This window comes from Gossypium hirsutum, unplaced genomic scaffold, assembly GCF_007990345.1.
Source record: "Gossypium hirsutum isolate 1008001.06 unplaced genomic scaffold, Gossypium_hirsutum_v2.1 scaffold_134, whole genome shotgun sequence".
NCBI classification, from domain to species: domain Eukaryota; kingdom Viridiplantae; phylum Streptophyta; class Magnoliopsida; order Malvales; family Malvaceae; genus Gossypium; species Gossypium hirsutum.
This window is the reverse complement of record NW_024402825.1, coordinates 21,311-42,078: the sequence shown is the minus strand read 5'-3', so window position 1 is coordinate 42,078 and position 20,768 is coordinate 21,311. Positions and strand designations below refer to the sequence as shown.

The window sequence follows — 20,768 nt, the reverse complement described above, 5'->3', positions numbered from 1 at the left end:
ATAAGTTAATGCTTTGTTCATCCACTCTTTTCCTTGGATTGAGCATTAAACTAACAAAGAGAAAAGGGCCAAATCATATCTAATGAATACCATTTTTTACTATGTAAACTCTACTCCAATAAAATTTGTTGTTTAGGGAAAAAATCCTTTTCAATTAATTTGTTTAAATAAGTACTTTTATTATGAATTAAGTAGGATCAGATAGGTTTTCGGTGTTTCTTTCCTTGAAATAGAGGTTGTATGATGGATTTATACACTTAATAATTTAAATCAAATTTTATTTAAAAAGGTATTTTAATCTTAAATCACTTAATAATCTTAAATCGAATTTGATTAGAAACAGGGATTTCAATCTTAAATTAGTGACGAAGAAAATATCACTTGAATTCAAGTGTATTATACATGGTAACAATGAGTATACTTCTTATATTTATAGGTATTTTAAAGATCGATATTTGGTATGAGAAGTATTTAACATATCACTATAAAATTAAGAACAATGTTGATAAAAAAAAACTATTATTATTGACAGAAATCAAGATTGGGAAATGTTAATAATTAGTGTTTAGAAGTATTGAAAGGTAAAAATGTTCTAAATCTTTATGCCCACAATGCAACCTGAATCCCACATTGCTAGCGTATGGTAAACAAAACATAAAGGGTGGTGTATAAGGAGAGAGGATAGAGCAACATTAAAACATACTTACCTGGACGGGGTCAATGAGTGATCAGGAAGACTCATGGCCTAGAGCAGTGACCTCCATTGCACTTGGGAGGGGTGCTGCTTTAAGGTCTCCCAAGAGGGAGAGCCTACGTCATAATTTGTGGCAGTGGGGGCTTGCGTTCGCGCAGCCTCTATCAATTTCAAGTGAAAGTAATTGATATCAAATTTTAGGATATAATTCTTTGTTCTATATGGATAAACAGCTTCAAAATCTCGAAAAAGAGTGTAGAAAGTGTGTGAGTGAACATTGTGACCATTCCATGCTTTAGTTGATACCAGCAGGAAACGATCCTCTACAGCTTCAGTAGGGTCAAAGGCAAATATCAGTTGGTTTCAACTGTCAAGCATACTTAAGAACACCTAGGTAGCCTCCCAAAAATTCCAGGCGGGCAGGTAAGAGGAGACAGACATAATTTCTTTTTTAGCTGAAAAGAGAATTAAGATAATAATTCAATTCAGAATGTTCACAAATAAATATGTTTACAAATCTACCTTTTGAAAATTATGTCATAGTAACGATACCACTGCAATTGGGCTTTGAAACCTTTTTTTTTCTTAAAAATTCCTAAAGTAAAGATTGAAGCCTTTGCAAAACCATACAAACAGAATCTAATCCCTTCACACATTACATTTTGCAAATTGTTGTTTTATTTAATGGCTTACCAATACCATTGCGTAGTTGCAGGTCTAATCGACATGCTTCTCCTGCTTTTGATTAATTCAAAAGTTTCGATCAATTTAACTTGTACTACAGATAACTTTGGTTCACTCGGTTTTTGTTAATTTCTAATTAACCAAATCAACCAATTCATCAATTCATATATATATCATAACATGAGTCAAGCCAATTTCGTATTTTCATCAAGTGATATTATTTTTAATTTTATTCAATTTTACCTTTTATCTTGATAATCAACCAACATCGTATTAGTTCAGTTTGATTAATCATTTTTAACTCACCTCATTACCATAACATGCAAACAAGGTAACCATGCAACAATTGAAATTAATCAAATCATAGAAATACAATCGAACACTCGAGTTACTCGTCATCGGCTTTCATCTTTCCTCTCCCTATTGACGTTCCGCATCGTATTTTGCTACGAATAATAACCTGACAATACATAATATTAAATTCCAGCTCAAATCACAATAATTACAAAGTCACATATATTTTACAATTATCCAATTTAGTCCCTAAAACCGAGACTAACCTAACTTTCAATTTAAAGCTCCAAATTGAAATCTAATTTCACTAATGCTTATCAGAGACCTCCTATTTCTTATTTCTACTGCCAATTTAATATTTTATATAGTTTAGTCCCTAATGTAAAAAGTTATAAATTAACTTTACAATTCAGTCATTCTTTCACATCTAAACTTAAATCTATCAATTTAACACCTAAAACTTCAAGAAATCAACAATGGCAACTTTCTAAAACTTTAACAGTTTTACAAATTGGTACATGGGTAAGCTAAATACAGCTCCCATGACCTCAAAACATAAAAATTACAAGAAAATGACTTGATTGTAACATCTAATTAGTGACCAAAACTTTGAAAACCCTTGGAACCTTTTGTTTTTCTCTTCATGGTTTGTAGGTGGAAGATGACAGAAAGTTTCTCTTTCATTCCACCAAATTGTCTTATTTATAATAGGATTAATTTGTAATTTAGTTTAATTACTTATGTTTTAACTAATTTAACCGTAATTAACTTAGGTTAGTGACTAAATAATCTTACCGTTCACTATTTTCATTTAAATATGATTTAATTGCTATTTTGGATCTTTGGTTAATTACAATGTCAGTCCTCAAGTCATTTCTTAATTAAAAATCTATAGTGATTGGACTTTAGAATTTAGTCACTAAACCTTAATTAAACACAATTTCGACTAAATTACTTATCCAAAATTCAATTCACTTATATAATAACTTTGTAAGTATTTAATAATATTTACGGGATTGGTTTACGGAAATGGAGTCTCAAACCCGTCTTTTTTGACACCACTAGAAACCGGATCGTTACAATTATAAAAATTATTGAAACTCAACAAACAGTCGTTCTACTTTGGAAAACAAGGTTAGGAATCTCATCGTGGTTAAAATGTTATGTTTTCAGAAGAAAGACCCAAGTTCCCTAAACAAACAACCTATAGAAGAGTATGAAGCCATGAAAAGAGGGAAAAATGGTGCAACTCATATGAAAGTGAATTGAAACCAAGCTTACTCCATCCATATAATCCGAGCCATACTCCATCCATACGATTGAATTTAGAATGTGTATTCTTACACTTCATTCCAGTAACCTTATTCAACCAGTTTATCACAACCTCTCATAGTTGCTTAACACCTCATCAAGTTCTCACAATAAATCAAGCTTACAACTTTCTTATCATTGGTCAAGAGGTTTGTTAGCCATGTAATACTTATTATTCTTCTTTTCCAATTCTCAATTTTTATTGCTCTTTCATTACTTTTAGTTTCTGCTTTTTCTATTCTATTTTACGTTTTCTTTTTATTATCTCTGGTAGTAATTACTATGTTAACTCAGTCAGAAATTTTAAACACCGAATTTATTAAAGTTATATATTTCAATAGACCGAATTTAAGTGCTATTTTCATCTAACTTAGAAGGTGTATTCCTACACTCCATTTTCATAACCTTGCTCAACAAGTTTATCACAATCTCTCATTATTATGTCCAACACTTCATCAAATGAATAAATTTGATTATTTGAATTGCTATTGTCTGTATTTTTAAACACTAATCTCTTACAAATAAAATAAATATTAAAATGCTAAATCCTTCAAATATTTTGAACACCTTAATTTCATAAACAAATTGTTCCATCTTAATTTTAAGGGGAAAAAGAAGAGCAAAGTAATTAACTAGAAATTGTAGGGTTTTACCCAGAAGGGAACCCTTCCAGAAATTCTCAAAGGCCAGGGCAGAACCCAGGCCTAAGAGGGGGTTTGGAAATAGTTTTCAACCAGCAATAGACGCGCCTCGGTTAAAACCTCACTAGCTGCGTCATTGCCCCAAGCGCAAAGATGGCTTGACCAGACCTTTTTAGCTTCATTTTATAGCAGGTGCAAGATTTGTCTGAGTTATTGTCCAGCACATGTGGGATATAATAGCCTAATTTTGTATATTTTGTTGTATCCTTGTTTAGCTTCTAGTGTAGTTTTTTTTTTGTTTAACTTCACAAGAAAATTAAATGAATAAATGTGTAATTAAAACTTTTTACCTATATTAAATAATAATAATATAAAAATACGATACATATGATTTTTTTTACTTGTCTTCTATTCAAGTCAGCCACTTTTAGTGGTTGAATTATTTTGAAGTTTCAATTTTCTAAATAATTATAAGTTACAAAGTAAAATGCTAAAACATGATTTGAGTAAAAATTAAATTTAAAATATAAATATAATAATACTTTATCATCAATTAAAAATATATCGAATATGGAGGTCATTGCTGATGCAAATGAGTTGAGGTGGATTTTGAGCGCCATGTTTAGTACTTCAAATTGTAAAAGAAATGTTTTAAGAAATTGAAATTTAAAGCCTGGCATTAAATTTTTTTTACTACTTTTTTTGCTCGGCCATCAAAATGATTATATTAAAAATAAAACAACCACTGAAAACAGTGGGATTACAAAGATAAAACAACATAAAAAATAACCCAACCAAAAGGATACACCAAAATAAAACCAGAAAACACCAGTAAACCATATAAAACAAGCCACATAAAACAGCTCTAAAAGTCAACTAGAGAAAAATCACCACCACACGAGCACGATCAAAACTCGGCATTAGCCATGCTGTTGGCGTTGCGGAACAACACCATAAAGACACCATGACACATTCACAAGAATGCCACCATAAAGACACTCGTTGCCTTCAAGTCTTCCTCTGAGATTAGTCAAGCATTTATCCAACTCCAATACCTCCGAGTTTAGAACCCTAAGTTCACTCAATTGATGAAGATCCTCCATCAGCTTCACAAAGACAACAGCCTTAGTGTACAAGTTCCAAACTCCATCTCGATTACGTGGTATTTAATTGAAGAACACGGCACCATGTGTGTGAAGCCATGTAAATGTTATATACAAATAGTAAGCATTGTTTCTATTATCGTAAAACAGTGAAATTTTAAAATCAAATAGCTTCTAGGTTCAATTTAAATGATTAGAACGTAGAACTGAAAAGCCAATTAAATGATTGAACGGCAATTCTATGCGCCAACTACAAATTGAAACAACAATTCTTCAATGAACTTCAGAAATTAAATTAGATACCATCCATTACTTCAAACAATTAACTAATCCAGGAGGGCAAACAGCAACTAAGTAATGCAGATGAAAATAATGAGAAATTATAGCCCTATGGTTTGGACTAAACCTCAAGTACATTAACCCTTAAAATAGTGTCTTTAAACAGCTTTACACCTCAATTATTAATACAATCCGAACAAGAAGCTACCGTCTATTGGTTCCAAAGGTTAAAACTACAATCGGAGGGGTGTGCCAGAACGATGCAGCAGTGCAAAACAAAGACGACACTCGAGAACCCCAATAGCAAGCTATTGTTAATGAGCTCTCCCCCTAAAAATATTGATTTAATATCATGCGGATCAATGATCCACGTATCAGATATTAAACTGATAAGAACAGATACTACACTTGATCTTAGCCAAAAGGCCGAGAAAGGTATGAGCTTAAACTCATCTTGATATTTCTTTTATAATGCGTCTCTGCCTTACCCTTGGCTTGCGCTCTCTATATGGGATTTCGACTATGTCAGAAGGAACTTTTAGTTTGCTATGGACAAAACTAGTATAATTTTTCCTGCACAGCACATTGCATGTTGGTGAATTTGCACATGTAAATTTTTGGATATTATAACACTAGTCCTCTTATTGCAGCTTGATATAGGTCAAAAGATGAAGAAGCAATCAGTCTTTCCAACTATGCAATATTGGTAGGTAAGCCATTAAATACTAAAGAAGAATTCGCAAACTGTAAGGTTTACATTACATGGAAGTTTCTGTTTGTATACTTTTGCAAAGGTTTCTATCTTTACACATGTTGCAAATTGTTGTTTTATTTAATGGCTTACCAATTCCATCGCGTAGTTGCAGGTCTAATCTACATGCTTCTCCAGCTTATGATCAGTATAGGCTGCAATAAGTGAACTATAGTTATATTATCCAAACATTTTCACGTGCAAAATCACCAGCATCCCATGTGGGGGTGCAGAAAAAATTATATACATTCTGTCCATAGCAACAAATGTTCAGACCTACTCCAAGACCCATATCGAGAGCACAAGCAAAGGGTGAGGCGAAGGTACATTATAAAATATAAATCTAGACATTTATTGATCCTTTTCTCGACCTTTTGGCTAAGATCAAGAGTAGTATCTGTTTCTATCAGTTTAATATCTGATACGTCCCCATTGCGTTCGCGTAGGATATAATTATTTTTTCCATATGGGTAAACAGCTTCAAAAGCTGTTATTATATGCTCTCTCCTTATGCAACACCTTTAGGTTTTGTTTGTCATGTGGTAGGGATGTAGGTCCAAGTTGTTGGCTTAGATTGTGTTCGGGGCATAAGGGTTTAAGATATTTCTAACTTTCAATGCTTATAAGCACTAATGAACATTTTTCAATCTCGATTTCTATTTATAAAAATTTTATTTTAATCAATTAGCATTTTTCTTCATTTTATAAAATCTATTAAATACTTTTCGATATTAAATATTAGTCCTTTAAAGTGCCGGTAAATATAAAATCCATCGTTTCCATATTTAATACACCCCAATTTATGTGGTATTTTCATCTTATCTAATTAAATGTATTGTTCTTGCATGATTTTTGAAAGATTAAAATATCTCTTTAATCATATCTATATATATATATAAATCTGTCATATCTAATCTCTATTTCAAAGGGGTTGAAAGCCTATCTAAATCTATTTAGTGTAAGTCATATGATTCATAGTATAAAGTACATAATTGAATAGATTAATTGATCAAGATTTATTCCATTAGCAACAAATTTTGTTGAAGTAGAGTTGGTATAATAGAAAATTGTATTCATATAACATGAATTGTCTGTTTTCGCTTTGAATGTCTAATTTGTACAGGAAATGTGCTCAATCTGAGAAAATAGGAGTAGATAAACAACTTTACTTCAATTCTAATTATTTTAACTAAATCTTTTAAGTAATAAATGTTAATTAGATTATAACTATTTTCATTATTTAGTTTTATCAATGGCGATAAACCTTTTATCTGGTCTAAAATAGACTCGAAAATCATAAAAAATTTAAAATCTGAAATTAATCAAATTCCAAAGTTTATTTACCTAAATAAGGTGATAAATTAATTTTAGAAACAGACGCCTCACAAAATTATTGGGGTTGTATTTTAAAGCTAGAACAATAAATAAAGAAGAATTAATATGTGGATATAGTTCGGGGAAATTTAAACCAAATGAAATTAATTATGTCATATATGAAAAAGAATTATTAGCAATAAAGAGAGGAATAAAAACACTTTCTTATATATTTAGCATCTGAAATTTTTATTATAAAAACTGATAATCAGGCAGTTAATCATTTTCTTACTAATAAAAGTGGTACCTCGAAGAATTAGATGATATAATAAATTATGTAATTTTAATTTTGAAGTCTTATACGTCTAAAGGTACTAACAATATTATTGTTGATTATCTTAGCATGCCATATGGATAGAGGTAAAAACCTCTAGAAAAAGTCGATAAATGGACTACTGTTCATAAAAGGCCCAACAAAGGGAAAACATTCAAATCGACAAATCCTAATCAAGGATTTGTGACAATACCTTCTCAAGTATCTTTTTATCCTAACCAAGGATTCTATATCCAATGGTAAGACAACCAGTTGGAACTCATTTATCATTTACACCACAACCGGTAAAGTCAATTCCCTTAGTCTCAAGATCCAAATTCAGCATATCAAGCTGGTTATACTGAAATTATAAGGAGCAGAAAAATTTTGTGCATCAGAAAATTTGTTGAAACCACAACAAATTCAGGAAATAAAATCTTTTTATAATTTAGACTTACCATCAGAATTATATAATTTTATTAATGATATATGGAAACCCATATTACTGAATAAATAGCTAATTTCAGGAGAGCTCTTACTAAGCTTTCACAATTTCTAGTTGAAAAATAACTAAAGAATAAGAAGGTCATGATTTATTATTAAAATCTATTTTATATCGAGATTGGGAAGAACTAGAAATCAGTTATTTAGATATTAAGGAGATAAACAATCTTCTTGATATATGTCAGTATTTTATTAATAAAGGAACAAATAGCCCTATTATGAATAAAATGTTTAGGTTATGTTTATATAATAAGGCTAGAAAAATTTTACCAGTGGAAATATTTACAAAAATAAATGGAGCTATCTGCAAACAGCAAGTTCAATTTCAAAAAGCTTTTTCAGAATATTTTTTACAAGCCTATGTTATTACAAACGATTTAAATAAAAATTCCCTACTATAAAATTTAGACTTGATCATGAACCATTTGATATAAGTAGTATTGGGTTTTGTTAAAGAAATAAAAATTCAAAATTTTTCTTTCCATTTATTAAAAGATTTTTCTGCATTTATTAAATCTATATTATTACGTATGATAAATGAAGATGATTTTTATTATTATTTTCATCTTGAAATCAGTAGTCTTAATGGTATAGCTAAAAAAGAAAAATTTTATCAGCCATATCAAATTTGGATCATTAAAAAATGATTGGAGGTCCGAACCTTTCAGTAACTAAAGAAGAAAAAGAAACTTGACAAAAATATTGACAAGTGTTATAATAATCTCAGTTATTATCATATCCAAACAAGAATAGATTTAATGACCAAAGTCCAATATTTACTTCAACAAAAACTTATAGCCTATGGACTGATGGAAGAAGAATATTGGCATATGATATTGGAAACACTCAAGATGATAGAGACGAAGAATCCGTGCAACTATTAAAAAAGATAGCTGACATGGAGATTGATGATATTTCATCACACATAATAGAAGAAATAAAAAATACGTGGGAAAATTAGAACTCACCAAGACTGTCAATAGATTCATTACAGCTAGATGAAATGGAGGAAATGAATCTAGTTAATATTCAAGAAGGATAAAGCCAATTGGAAAAAACCAATTAAAATATCAAGGAAGCAACTTGGGAAAACGACATCCAAGTGAAAACAAAAAAGGAAGCTACATGGGAAAATTACATCCAAGAAAGCAACTTGGGAAAACGACATCTAGGTGCAGACAAAAAAGGAAGCAACGTGGAAGCAACCATGTCAAATCAATGATGAGACATTATCCTTATCAGAAAAACTGTGCGAGATTCAAAGAAAATTAAATAGAGTTCAAGAATTCTCCTATAAAAGGGAGATGAAGGAAGCCTAAGAGGGCATCGAAGTTAGTTTAGAAAACCTTTCCCTATTCACTTCTCATCCACCAACCTCTCTTCAGTACAATCAAATAAAGTCCTCTGAAATCTAAATCTATGATTTCCATTTAACCATCGACGATGCCCCGTATAAGAGAACTTCTTCCCAGTATATAATCACTTCAAACATGTTTACGCCACACAACAAGGACAAGCATAACGTCCTTTGGTACTCCAACCAGATAAATTGACATAAGCCGAGAAATCATTAATAGTCCACAACAAAGCTGTAAGCAAATAAAAGTTCTCCTTTCTCAAGACATCATATGTTTCAACACTCGCCCATAACTGTTTCAACTCTTCAATAAATTGCTGCATATAAATGTCAATATCATTTTCGGGGCCTTTCTCTCCAGGGATAATCATAGATAAGATAAAAGAAGATTGATTCATGCAAATCTATGGAGGCAAGTTGTAAGGAACAAGCACTACAGGTCAAGTACTGTACGAAGTACTCATGATTTTAAAAGGATTAAATCCGTCAGATGCTAGCCCAAGCCTCACATTCCGAGGATCGCTTACAAAGCTTGGAAATTTACTGTCAAATGATTTCCAAGCTAAAGAATCTGTAGGATGCCTTAATAATCCATCATTGGTTCATCGATCATGATGCCACCTTATAGACTCGGCTGTCTTTGATGACATGAAAAGCCTTTGAAGCCTTGGTATTAGTGGAACTATGAATTTAGGCAACATGTAGTCATTTGGGCAACTATGAATTTGTCGTACCAAGGCCTAAATCTTTTATCAGTTTCTTCATATCTTTGCATGAATGAGGGATCTTTGCAAACGGAAACATGTCTCTCAAAAACTCTAACAACAGTGTAAAAGAGTTTCCGGTCCACCCTCCCAAACATTTTAAGTGAAAAAGACGAATGTAAAAGGACAATTTTGAAAATTTTGATCTCTCATAAAGTTCTTCATTCATTTCATTAAGTAACTTGTAGAACTTTTCCGTTTCTCCATTTGGATCTTCATCAGGTACACTTCTTCCCGTTTCAATAAAAGCATTTCCACCAATATCACAATCATTGGATACAATAATTTCAAGTGGAAACGATTGCAAACCATGACTGTGCATATTAAATGCATCATGCAACATACCTTTCATGTCATCTTCTCTAACAGACTGATGGTAAGCATTATGAGGATAAGCCGGATTAATCGTTGAAGAGGTTCTACGAGGTGTACACTCTCCATGGAAAATCCATTTTTTATACCCCGAATAAAGCCATCAAAAATTAGATGTTCATAGACAACTTCACGAATATGCCAATTGATGTTGCTACACTTCTTACATGGGCAAAGAATCATATTCTCTTGGCTTGCATTTTGAAATGCAAAATTTAGAAAAATTTGTACTCCATTTCGATAGTCGTTGCTTACCCTTGACAAATTCATCCAACTCTTATCCATTTCGTAGTTCTTGAAGTCTAAAGTTGACAATAAATTACTGTTACTTATATGTTCTAAATTGATCTAAATCATGTCATTGTACTAAAATAGATAATACATTTCAAGTATCAAGTATTTAATGGGTGTAAACTAATTCAGGTAAGTTGTTTATTTATAAGTATAAGAGTAGGGAAAAACAATAGTGTTGCCCAAATTTATGTGATTTTTATATATTTGATCCAAAGTTTTATGTAAGTTATGATATGATATATATTTATGTATTATGTAAGTTATGTAAGTTATGATATGTATTTATGTAAGTTATGATCTAAAGTTTTTTTTTTATTCTTTAAATGTTTATGTAAGTTATGATTATCATCTTTAAATTTTAACTTTAGATTTTAACCCTTTAATTATACTCTTTTAATTTTTAAATTTGTGTTTTTATCACCTTTATGTTTGCTATACTTAAAAGATAAAAATTAACAAATTAATAATTATATGTTAATAAAGTTAATATTTGTTAATTTTTCATCTATTTTGAGTTAATATTTAAATTAAATTTCCATGAACTTTTTAACTTTATACTACGCATTAAAATCGATCAATTTATTTTATGATAATATTTATGAAAAATATTAAAATAATTTTAACATTAAGATAAATATTATTTTCCTTTAAAAATTTTATTTTAATTAAATAATATTTATTTCTATGATAAATATTATATTATGTTTTATTTTTGAAATTTGAACTTTAAACTATATACTTTTAAGGATAAATAAAAAATATTATTTAAATTAAATTTTCTATGAAAACTTTAACTTTAAAACTAAATATAAAAATTAATGAATTTAAATTTAGAATTTAAAATAATAAATTAATAACACAATTAAAATCCAAAAGTTAGAACTCAAGTTATAATCTTCCTCTTCTAATTTGTAATTTTTTATTTAGCTATTATCATGAGATAATAATTAATTTAAAATATTTTTAAGAAAACAATTACTTTAAATTTTTAATATCCTTGAAATGAGTAACTTTATTAGAAGAAAAACTAAAATTATTTTTAAATTCGAAATATGATATTAATTTAAGTCATTTTACTTAGTAATTAATTTATCTCAAATGAGTAAACTTTTGTTCCTCAACGCGAAGAAATAATAATATATAATAGTAAATTTAGATCTTAATGTTTATATTTTTTTTGTCAATTTAATCCTTATTATTTTAGCTAAACTTAAAATTATAAAAATAAAAAATAAAATTTAACATAGTATTATATGTTACATTAACAAATAATTTAAAATTATAAAAATAAAAAATAAAATTAAAATTAAAAATATAAAAAATTCATAGAAATTCAAATATTAAAATTAAAATGCATTCATATCACCAAGTATTCATATCACCAACATTAAAATTAAACTGCCCTTAAGCCGAGTCTTAGGCTTATTCATGCTAGGTACATACGCATCCCCTCTTTTTGAAGCATTAATTAAGCTGAAATTTAATAGCTCCTTATGTGATAGTGATCGAAGACTAAAGAAAACAGTAATGAAAACAACCATTAATTTTAGTCTGTACCAGGCATTAAAAAGGATAGCACACCTTCGCAACGAACTGCAACCTGCACTGGGACAATATTATCTGCCCACTAATGCTGATAACTACGTATCTCCAAACCCAAGCTTTAAGTGTTTTCCCAAACCAAAACCCTGCAATAATACATCATGAGGTGTTAAAAGACTCATTCTCTTCCTAAGCTGGTGGACACTGTGGAAAGGGGTTTTAAAATTCAAAGAATAATACATAAAAGACTGGGATTCTCAAGAACCCTTTTATCAAGGTAGCAGTTAAAGGGATATCTCCACCAAAAGAAATTAGAAATCACCACGTAAGCTACTATATTAGCACAATGGCCACAACAAACAACACAAGGGCTTCATCCTTCACACACATATAAACACTCAATCTCCCGTGAAGTTTTTTATGGTGTATTTGGAGGAGATTCTCATGTTAGGGGAATCGATGGATTCATATACCAAACCTCTAGTTTTTTTTCCCTTTAGCTCTTCATCAATATTAAAAAGAAAGAAAGAAATAGCAAAATACAATGAAGAATCAGACAAGCTGAAGCAGGAAATCACAATAAAAATAGTTTCCACAAATCTGAGCATGCACACAAACAGACATCTCTATTCAGATGATTAAAGAAGACCCTGGGGTCAGTAAAAAGTTCCAACATTAATCAGATAAAAAAATCAGTTGCAGATCACAGGTTCTATAACTGGTTCAAGGGAAAGAAGGAACAAAAGGGATTAAAAAGAATGTCAATTTCATGGAATAACAAATTACAAAAAGAGTGAACTAATGGTATTAAAATATTCTTCGTTTCATTCTCATTTGCTTCTTCCTTTTCCATTCGTTTTCCAACCTGTTATTGTGGATTATTGTGAGTGAATACTCCCAATATTCCAAACAAACATGCTTTATTTCTTAAGTATGAAATAAGAAAAAGTCCTATATGATAATAAAGGCATTAGACATATTCATAAGATGAGCATATTACTAACATTATACAGGTGTCCCATGCAGATTAGGTTTCCGGGGAGAACAACAGCAGCCTCCCATATCCCGCAGTTATCTTTGTTATCCACTCAATACAAAGGTAGTTTGGCGCATTTTCCCCTGTTATTCGACATCAAAGGACAAGTAGAATATAATAGTTTCAAACACAAGGAGAGGGAAAAAACCAACTTACAAGCCGGGAAAAAACATGTAACATACTAGAAAATAGAATCAAGCTTTGAGAAGCATGAACAAACAAAGTAAAAAAATCCTTACTAATCATGCTAAACAGAAATGGGAATATAAAAAAATAAATCATCCCCATGTATAGACAAATTATATACAAATACACTAAAACAGTAATAAGACCATGAAATAAAATTAGGCAAAGAATTTTACCTTTTGAAGCGGCAGCGGAGAGAAAGAGGCGAAGAATTTCCAGCCAAAAATTAGGCTCAAACAAAAGTTAAATGATTTTGATAATTTGGAGGGAAACAAGAATTTATGTTGGCTTGTTTCTTTAATAGTTAGAGATTTCGATCAGTTAGGGGAAATTGGGGAAGAAATAAAGTGATTTGGGAAAAATAACTTAGGGATTTCAGGGAAATTTGATTTGGGGAAAAACTAAAGGAATTTCGGGGCTAACAAAATGACACCGTTTAGGTCCACTTTAATAAAAATTTGCGGCGTTTATGAAAAACGCCACTAATGTATAATCTTTGTGGCGTTTTAGTCCAAACGCCACTAAAAATGGCGCCGTTTTGTAAAATTTTAATACATATTCGCTGCATTTTTGGTCCAAACGCCGCGATTGCTTCCTTTTGTGGCGTTTCTAATAAAAATATCGTCATAGCTCTAAACTTTTGCGGCGTTTTTGGTCCAATCGCCACTAAAAACGCCGCTAAAAGCTTAATTTCCTGTAGTGGGTTAAGAAAACGGTTTTCAGTTATAGTATAAGTTCAAAAATTTTGAAACCGAGTCAACGTCATATTTATAACAATAAATCTTTTCTTGAAATGTACTTGTACTTTGTATGAGATGGATTTAAATTACACAGAACAAGAAACTTAATTACTTTCAGTAGGAAAGTAATTCTATTATAATTACCAAAAAATAGAATTTATTTTAAGTAAATAATTTTTTGGTTACTTTATGGCAGAATAACAATATATCAAACTTATGTTTTAATAGCTCTACTAATATTATCTATTTCTAGAGATATGGGATAATTCTAGTTGAATAAGAATAACACAAATAATACTTATTTAATAAAAATACTCCCCTAGTCTAACTAGGAGAGTGATGAGCGGCACACCCTAGTAAATATTACTAAGGTTGCCACCCCTCACTTATCATATGAGGGGATTGAACTTCTCATGTATTGAGTCTAATTATATGTACTGCTTTAACTTTTGACCTAACAATTTATAATTTAATCTATTTCAATATTTGTTTTTTATTTTCCAAAATAAATATTAATTTAATTAATCAAATTAACTAAATTAATTTAGTGATTACGCATACTATCCAAACTCAAAGTGTGTATTCTTACACTTCATTCCTGTAACCTTATTCAACTAGTTTATTATAATCTCTATAGTTGCGTTTAATACCTCATCAAGTTTTTTGATTAAATCAAGCTCACAACATTCTTATCATTGGTGAAAGAGGTTTGTTACCCCTGTAATACTTATTATTCTTTTTGTTCTTATGTTTCAATTCTCAATTTTTATTAATGCTCTTTTACTAATTTTAGTTTCTACTTTTTCTATTCTATTATGTTGTACATTTTCTTTTTATTATTTCTCTAGTAGATAGTAATTACCTGGTGTACAGTTAATTAAACTTATATATTTCATTAATTGAGTAGATTGAATTTTGTGAAATGATCAACAATTGAATTCTGAATGGTTGGATCAATTAGTTAATAAATTACCCTAAATTTAATAAAAAATTATCGGTAGATATAAAATTGTACTAATAGTTGCTACGTATAATACGCTTGGATCAACAAGTTTCAACCTCTCATTATTGTGTCGAACACTTGCTCAAGAATTTTCGGTATGTATTTTTAAATTCAAAATCTAAAATAAATATTAAAATGCTAAATCCTTCAAATATTTTGAACACCTTAATTTCATAAACAAATTATTCCATCTTAATTTTAAGGGGAAAAAGAAGAGCAAAGTAATTAACTAGAAATTGTAGGGTTTTACCCCGAACGGAACCCTTCCAGAAATTCTCAAAGGCCAGGGCAGAACCCAGGCCTAAGAGGGGGTCTGGAAATAGTTTTCAACCAGCAATAGACGCGCCTCGGTTAAAACCTCACTAGCTGCGTCATTGCCCCAAGCGCAAAGATGGCTTGACCAGATCTTTTTAGCTCCATTTTATAGCAGGTGCAAGATTTGTCTGAGTTATTGTCCGGTACATGTGGGATATAATAGCCTAATTTTGTGTATTTTGTTGTATCCTTGTTTAGCTTCTAGTGTAGGTTTTTTTTTTGTTTAACTTCACAAGAAAATTAAATGAATAAATGTGTAATTAAAACTTTTTACCTATATTAAATAATAATAATATAAAAATACGATACATATGATTTTTTTTTTACTTGTCTTCTATTCAAGTCAGCCACTTTTAGTGGTTGAATTATTTTGAAGTTTCAATTTTTCTAAATAATTATAAGTTACAAAGTAAAATGCTAAAACATGATTTGAGTAAAAATTAAATTTAAAACATAAATATAATAATACTTTATCATCAATTAAAAATATATCAAATATGGAGGTCATTGCTGATGCAAATGAGTTGAGGTGGATGTTGAACGCCATGTTTAGTACTTCAAATTGTAAAAGAAAATGTTTTAAGAAATTGAAATTTAAAGCCTGGCATTAAATTTTTTTTTACTACTTTTTTTGCTCGGCCATCAAAATGATTATATTAAAAATAAAACAACCACTGAAAACAGTGGGATTACAAAGATAAAACAACATAAAAAATAACCCAACCAAAAGGATACACCAAAATAAAACCAGAAAACACCAGTAAACCATATAAAACAAGCCACATAAAACAGCTCTAAAAGTCAACTAGAGAAAATCACCACCACACGAGCACGATCAAAACTCGGCATTAGCCATGCTGTTGGCGTTGCGGAACAACACCATAAAGACACCATGACACATTCACAAGAATGCCACCATAAAGACACTCGTTGCCTTCAAGTCTTCCTCTGAGATTAGTCAAGCATTTATCCAACTCCAATACCTCCGAGTTTAGAACCCTAAGTTCACTCAATTGATGAAGATCCTCCATCAGCTTCACAAAGACAACAGCCTTAGTGTACAAGTTCCAAACTCCATCTCGATTACGTGGTATTTAATTGAAGAACACGGCACCATGTGTGTGAAGCCATGTAAATGTTATATACAAATAGTAAGCATTGTTTCTATTATCGTAAAACAGTGAAATTTTAAAATCAAATAGCTTCTAGGTTCAATTTAAATGATTAGAACGTAGAACTGAAAAGCCAATTAAATGATTGAACGGCAATTCTATGCGCCAACTACAAATTGAAACAACAATTCTTCAATGAACTTCAGAAATTAAATTAGATACCATCCATTAGGTTTGGACTAAAACTCAAGTACATTAACCCTTAAAATAGTGTCTTTAAACAGATTTACACCTCAATTATTAATACAATCCGAACAAGAAGCTACCGTCTATTGGTTCAAAAGGTTAAAACTACAATCGGAGGGGTGTGCCAGAACGATGCAGCAGTGCAAAACAAAGACGACACTCGAGAACCCCAATAGCAAGCTATTGTTAATGAGCTCTCCCCCTAAAAATATTGATTTAATATCATGCGGATCAATGATCCACGTATCAGATATTAAACTGATAAGAACAGATACTACACTTGATCTTAGCCAAAAGGCCGAGAAAGGTATGAGCTTAAACTCATCTTGATATTTCTTTTATAATGCGTCTCTGCCTTACCCTTGGCTTGCGCTCTCTATATGGGATTTCGACTATGTCAGAAGGAACTTTTAGTTTGCTATGGACAAAACTAGTATAATTTTTCCTGCACAGCACATTGCATGTTGGTGAATTTGCACATGTAAATTTTTGGATATTATAACACTAGTCCTCTTATTGCAGCTTGATATAGGTCAAAAGATGAAGAAGCAATCAGTCTTTCCAACTATGCAATATTAGTAGGTAAGCCATTAAATACTAAAGAAGAATTCGCAAACTGTAAGGTTTACATTACATGGAAGTTTCTGTTTGTATACTTTTGCAAAGGTTTCTATCTTTACTTTGGGAATTGTTGACGTCCACAATTTATTAAAATATGTTATATTTTACATTTACCGTAATTAAAGCATCTTATGAATTAATGTCTTACACTAATTTTTAAATTAATTAATTTTTTATTCAGAAAAAGAGTTTCGAAGCCCAATTGCAGGTGACATAATTTTGAATAGGAAGATTTGTAGCTGCTTTGATGGATATGATAGGAGAGATAATGGAAGACTCAGTTCTTCCGGATATGGTATTGGCAGCAGTTCAAGGAAAGCTGTTGAAATGAGCAGGCCTAGTTCGTCCGTCCGGTGACGTTCCACAAAACCTGAAGCTATCAACTTGCCTTTGAGTCCAAAACGCTGTTACAGGTAGCCTCTTCATAGGAAATGGAGTGGCTCATCAGTTGGAAGCTGATGTTGTTAACAACATAAAATCTCTTTATTTTGACCGACATATTTCAACATTGAATTATTAGATTTATTCTGTTTTCAGCTAAAAACAATTTATGCCTTCCTTTATCTCCTCTAGTCTTATATGTGACCATTTTGGAATTTCTGGGAGGCTCCCTTTGGGGGTAAATACTTATAATTGTGTCGAAACCAACTGATATTTGCCTTGCCCAATTAATTATTGTTAAGTTTAGTTCCCATGCAAAGGTGGCCATGCACGACATACAAAGGTGGTCATGCTCCAGGAATAGCAGCAAGCAGTGGTGCCATGGTGTGCAGCAACTGAAGTTTGAAGCTGCCAATCCATTTGCTGTTTTTAGTTCCATTTTGATTGTTTTGTAATCTAGTTCATGTTGAACTAAGTAGGTAAATGTTTTTGATATTGATTGACTGAAAAGTCAGCAATGCAAGTTGTACAAGCTAATCTTGTAAGTTTCAATGCAAATTAGTGGAGTTAGGTAGTTGATTAGGTGATTACTTGTTTGTTTTACTTGTTGACTGATATATGTTATGGCTTAATGCCTTGTTGAAGTGTTAATGAAAGAAATCAGCTCATTCTTCATTCAATCTTCTTCTCTCTTTTCTGTTTTTCACTAGCTAGTTTCATTTTTCTGTTTCTGCTTCCGAGTTTGCTTCTTCACCAAGGCTCGAGGCTTGCTATTCAAGCAAGACATAAAACAGCCTGTTGCTGCCTCTTGCACCAACAATTGGTATCGAGAGCTCTTGTCTTAGTGGACCTGTTGCTTCAAATCAAGGAACTTGATGGCTTCTTCAGGATTTTCACCAGCAGCCCCACCAGTCTTCAATGGAGAAGGCTTTCACATATAAAATATTAGGGACTAAACTATATAAAATATTAAATTGGCAGTAGAAATAAGAAATAGGAGGTCTCTGATAAGCATTAGTGAAATTAGATTTCAATTTGGAGCTTTAAATTGAAAGTTAGGTTAGTCTCGGTTTTAGGGACTAAATTGGATAAATTGTAAAATATATGTGACTTTGTAATTATTTGTGATTTGAGCTGGAATTTAATATTATGTATTGTCAGGTTATTATTCGTAGCAAAATACGATGCGAGAACGTCAATAGGGAGAGGAAAGATGAAAGCCGATGACGAGTAACTCGAGTGTTCGATTTGTATTTCTATGATTTGATTAATTTCAATTGTTGCATAGTTACCTTGTTTTGCATGTTATGGTAATGAGGTGAGTTAAAAATGATTAATCAAACTGAACTAATATGATGTTGGTTGATTATCAAGATAAAAGGTAAAATTGAATAAAATTAAAAATAATATCACTTGATGAAAATACGAAATTGGCTTGACTCATGTTATGATATATATATGAATTGATGAATTGGTTGATGAATTGAAAATGATGAGTTATAAATTGAGCTATATTATGATTTGGATAATTGGTTACCCTATTAATTATTCGTGCAAAGTTGGATTTAGCTGACATCCCATAGGATAGATTAAGTATGGGTTGCTTCAACTATGTGTTGATGAGCGTTGGACACAACTTTTACTTCGATTATACCGATGAGCGCTGGATACAATTTATTTACTTTAGACTTTTCCAATGAGGTATTGGATGCTAAATTGGTGTGTTGGTTAGATCCATGTATCTGTTCGAGCCCGAGTCAGGTTAATAAGGGAATAATAATATGTATATACATTGCAAATTTGTTGAAAGATGATTGGAATTGATTATATGCTACTAAGTTGGATTACAACCCTTTTAAGGTAAGGGTATTTTAGGATAGATGTTAGCTTGGATAGGGAGATTTACAAGGCTTTGGTTGAATAAGCATAAGGAGGTGATTTTGAAAAAGCTAAAATAGAAATTTGGTGTGGATTATAGGAATTGAGATAAGTTAATGCTTTGTTCATCCACTCTTTTCCTTGGATTGAGCATTAAACTAACAAAGAGAAAAGGGCCAAATCATATCTAATGAATACCATTTTTTACTATGTAAACTCTACTCCAATAAAATTTGTTGTTTAGGGAAAAAATCCTTTTCAATTAATTTGTTTAAATAAGTACTTTTATTATGAATTAAGTAGGATCAGATAGGTTTTCGGTGTTTCTTTCCTTGAAATAGAGGTTGTATGATGGATTTATACACTTAATAATTTTAAATGAAATTTTATTTAAAAAAGGTATTTTAATCTTAAATCACTTAATAATCTTAAATCGAATTTGATTAGAAACAGGGATTTCAATCTTAAATTAGTGACGAAGAAAATATCACTTGAATTCAAGTGTATTATACATGGTAACAATGAGTATACTTCTTATATTTATAGGTATTTTAAAAGATCGATATTTGGTATTGAGAAGTATTTAACATATCACTATAAAATTAAGAACAATGTTGATAAAAAAAAACTATTATTATTGACAGAAATCAAGATTGGAAAATGTTAATAATTAGTGTTTAGAAGTATTGAAAGGTAAAAATGTTCTAAATCTTTATGCCCACAATGCAACCTGAATCCCACATTGCTAGCGTATGGTAAACAAAACATAAAGGGTGGTGTATAAGGAGAGAGGATAGAGCAACATTAAAACATACTTACCTGGACGGGGTCAATGAGTGATCAGGAAGACTCATGGCCTAGAGCAGTGACCTCCATTGCACTTGGGAGGGGTGCTGCTTTAAGGTCTCCCCAAGAGGGAGAGCCTACGTCATAATTTGTGGCAGTGGGGGCTTGCGTTCGCGCAGCCTCTATCAATTTCAAGTGAAAGTAATTGATATCAAATTTTAGGATATAATTCTTTGTTCTATATGGA

General features: G+C 31.0%; 1 long non-coding RNA gene, 6 other non-coding genes and 1 pseudogene across 7 annotated transcripts; 3 read left to right on the top strand and 5 right to left on the bottom strand.

Annotated features, from left to right (window-relative positions):
• Positions 1-699: 699 nt before the first annotated feature.
• LOC121226354 (U1 spliceosomal RNA) lies at positions 700-859 on the top strand. The gene has a single exon (XR_005924190.1). It is a non-coding gene; the product is annotated as a U1 spliceosomal RNA (small nuclear RNA).
• A 2,769-nt stretch (positions 860-3,628) lies between these two features.
• On the bottom strand, positions 3,629-3,779 carry LOC121226351 (U4 spliceosomal RNA). Its single transcript, XR_005924186.1, has one exon. It is a non-coding gene; the product is annotated as a U4 spliceosomal RNA (small nuclear RNA).
• A 1,469-nt stretch (positions 3,780-5,248) lies between these two features.
• On the bottom strand, positions 5,249-5,445 carry LOC121226358 (U2 spliceosomal RNA). The gene has a single exon (XR_005924193.1). It is a non-coding gene; the product is annotated as a U2 spliceosomal RNA (small nuclear RNA).
• A 669-nt stretch (positions 5,446-6,114) lies between these two features.
• Positions 6,115-6,279, top strand: LOC121226350 (uncharacterized; annotated as a pseudogene).
• Positions 6,280-12,012: 5,733 nt separating this feature from the next.
• LOC121226346 (uncharacterized) lies at positions 12,013-13,953 on the bottom strand. Its single transcript, XR_005924183.1, has 3 exons — positions 13,616-13,953; positions 13,222-13,336; positions 12,013-12,363 (listed from the first exon to the last, which is right to left on the bottom strand). It is a non-coding gene; the product is annotated as an uncharacterized lncRNA (long non-coding RNA).
• Positions 13,954-15,424: 1,471 nt separating this feature from the next.
• Positions 15,425-15,575, bottom strand: LOC121226353 (U4 spliceosomal RNA). Its single transcript, XR_005924189.1, has one exon. It is a non-coding gene; the product is annotated as a U4 spliceosomal RNA (small nuclear RNA).
• Positions 15,576-16,969: 1,394 nt separating this feature from the next.
• Positions 16,970-17,166, bottom strand: LOC121226356 (U2 spliceosomal RNA). The gene has a single exon (XR_005924192.1). It is a non-coding gene; the product is annotated as a U2 spliceosomal RNA (small nuclear RNA).
• A 3,380-nt stretch (positions 17,167-20,546) lies between these two features.
• LOC121226348 (U1 spliceosomal RNA) lies at positions 20,547-20,707 on the top strand. The gene has a single exon (XR_005924184.1). It is a non-coding gene; the product is annotated as a U1 spliceosomal RNA (small nuclear RNA).
• Positions 20,708-20,768: the final 61 nt, after the last annotated feature.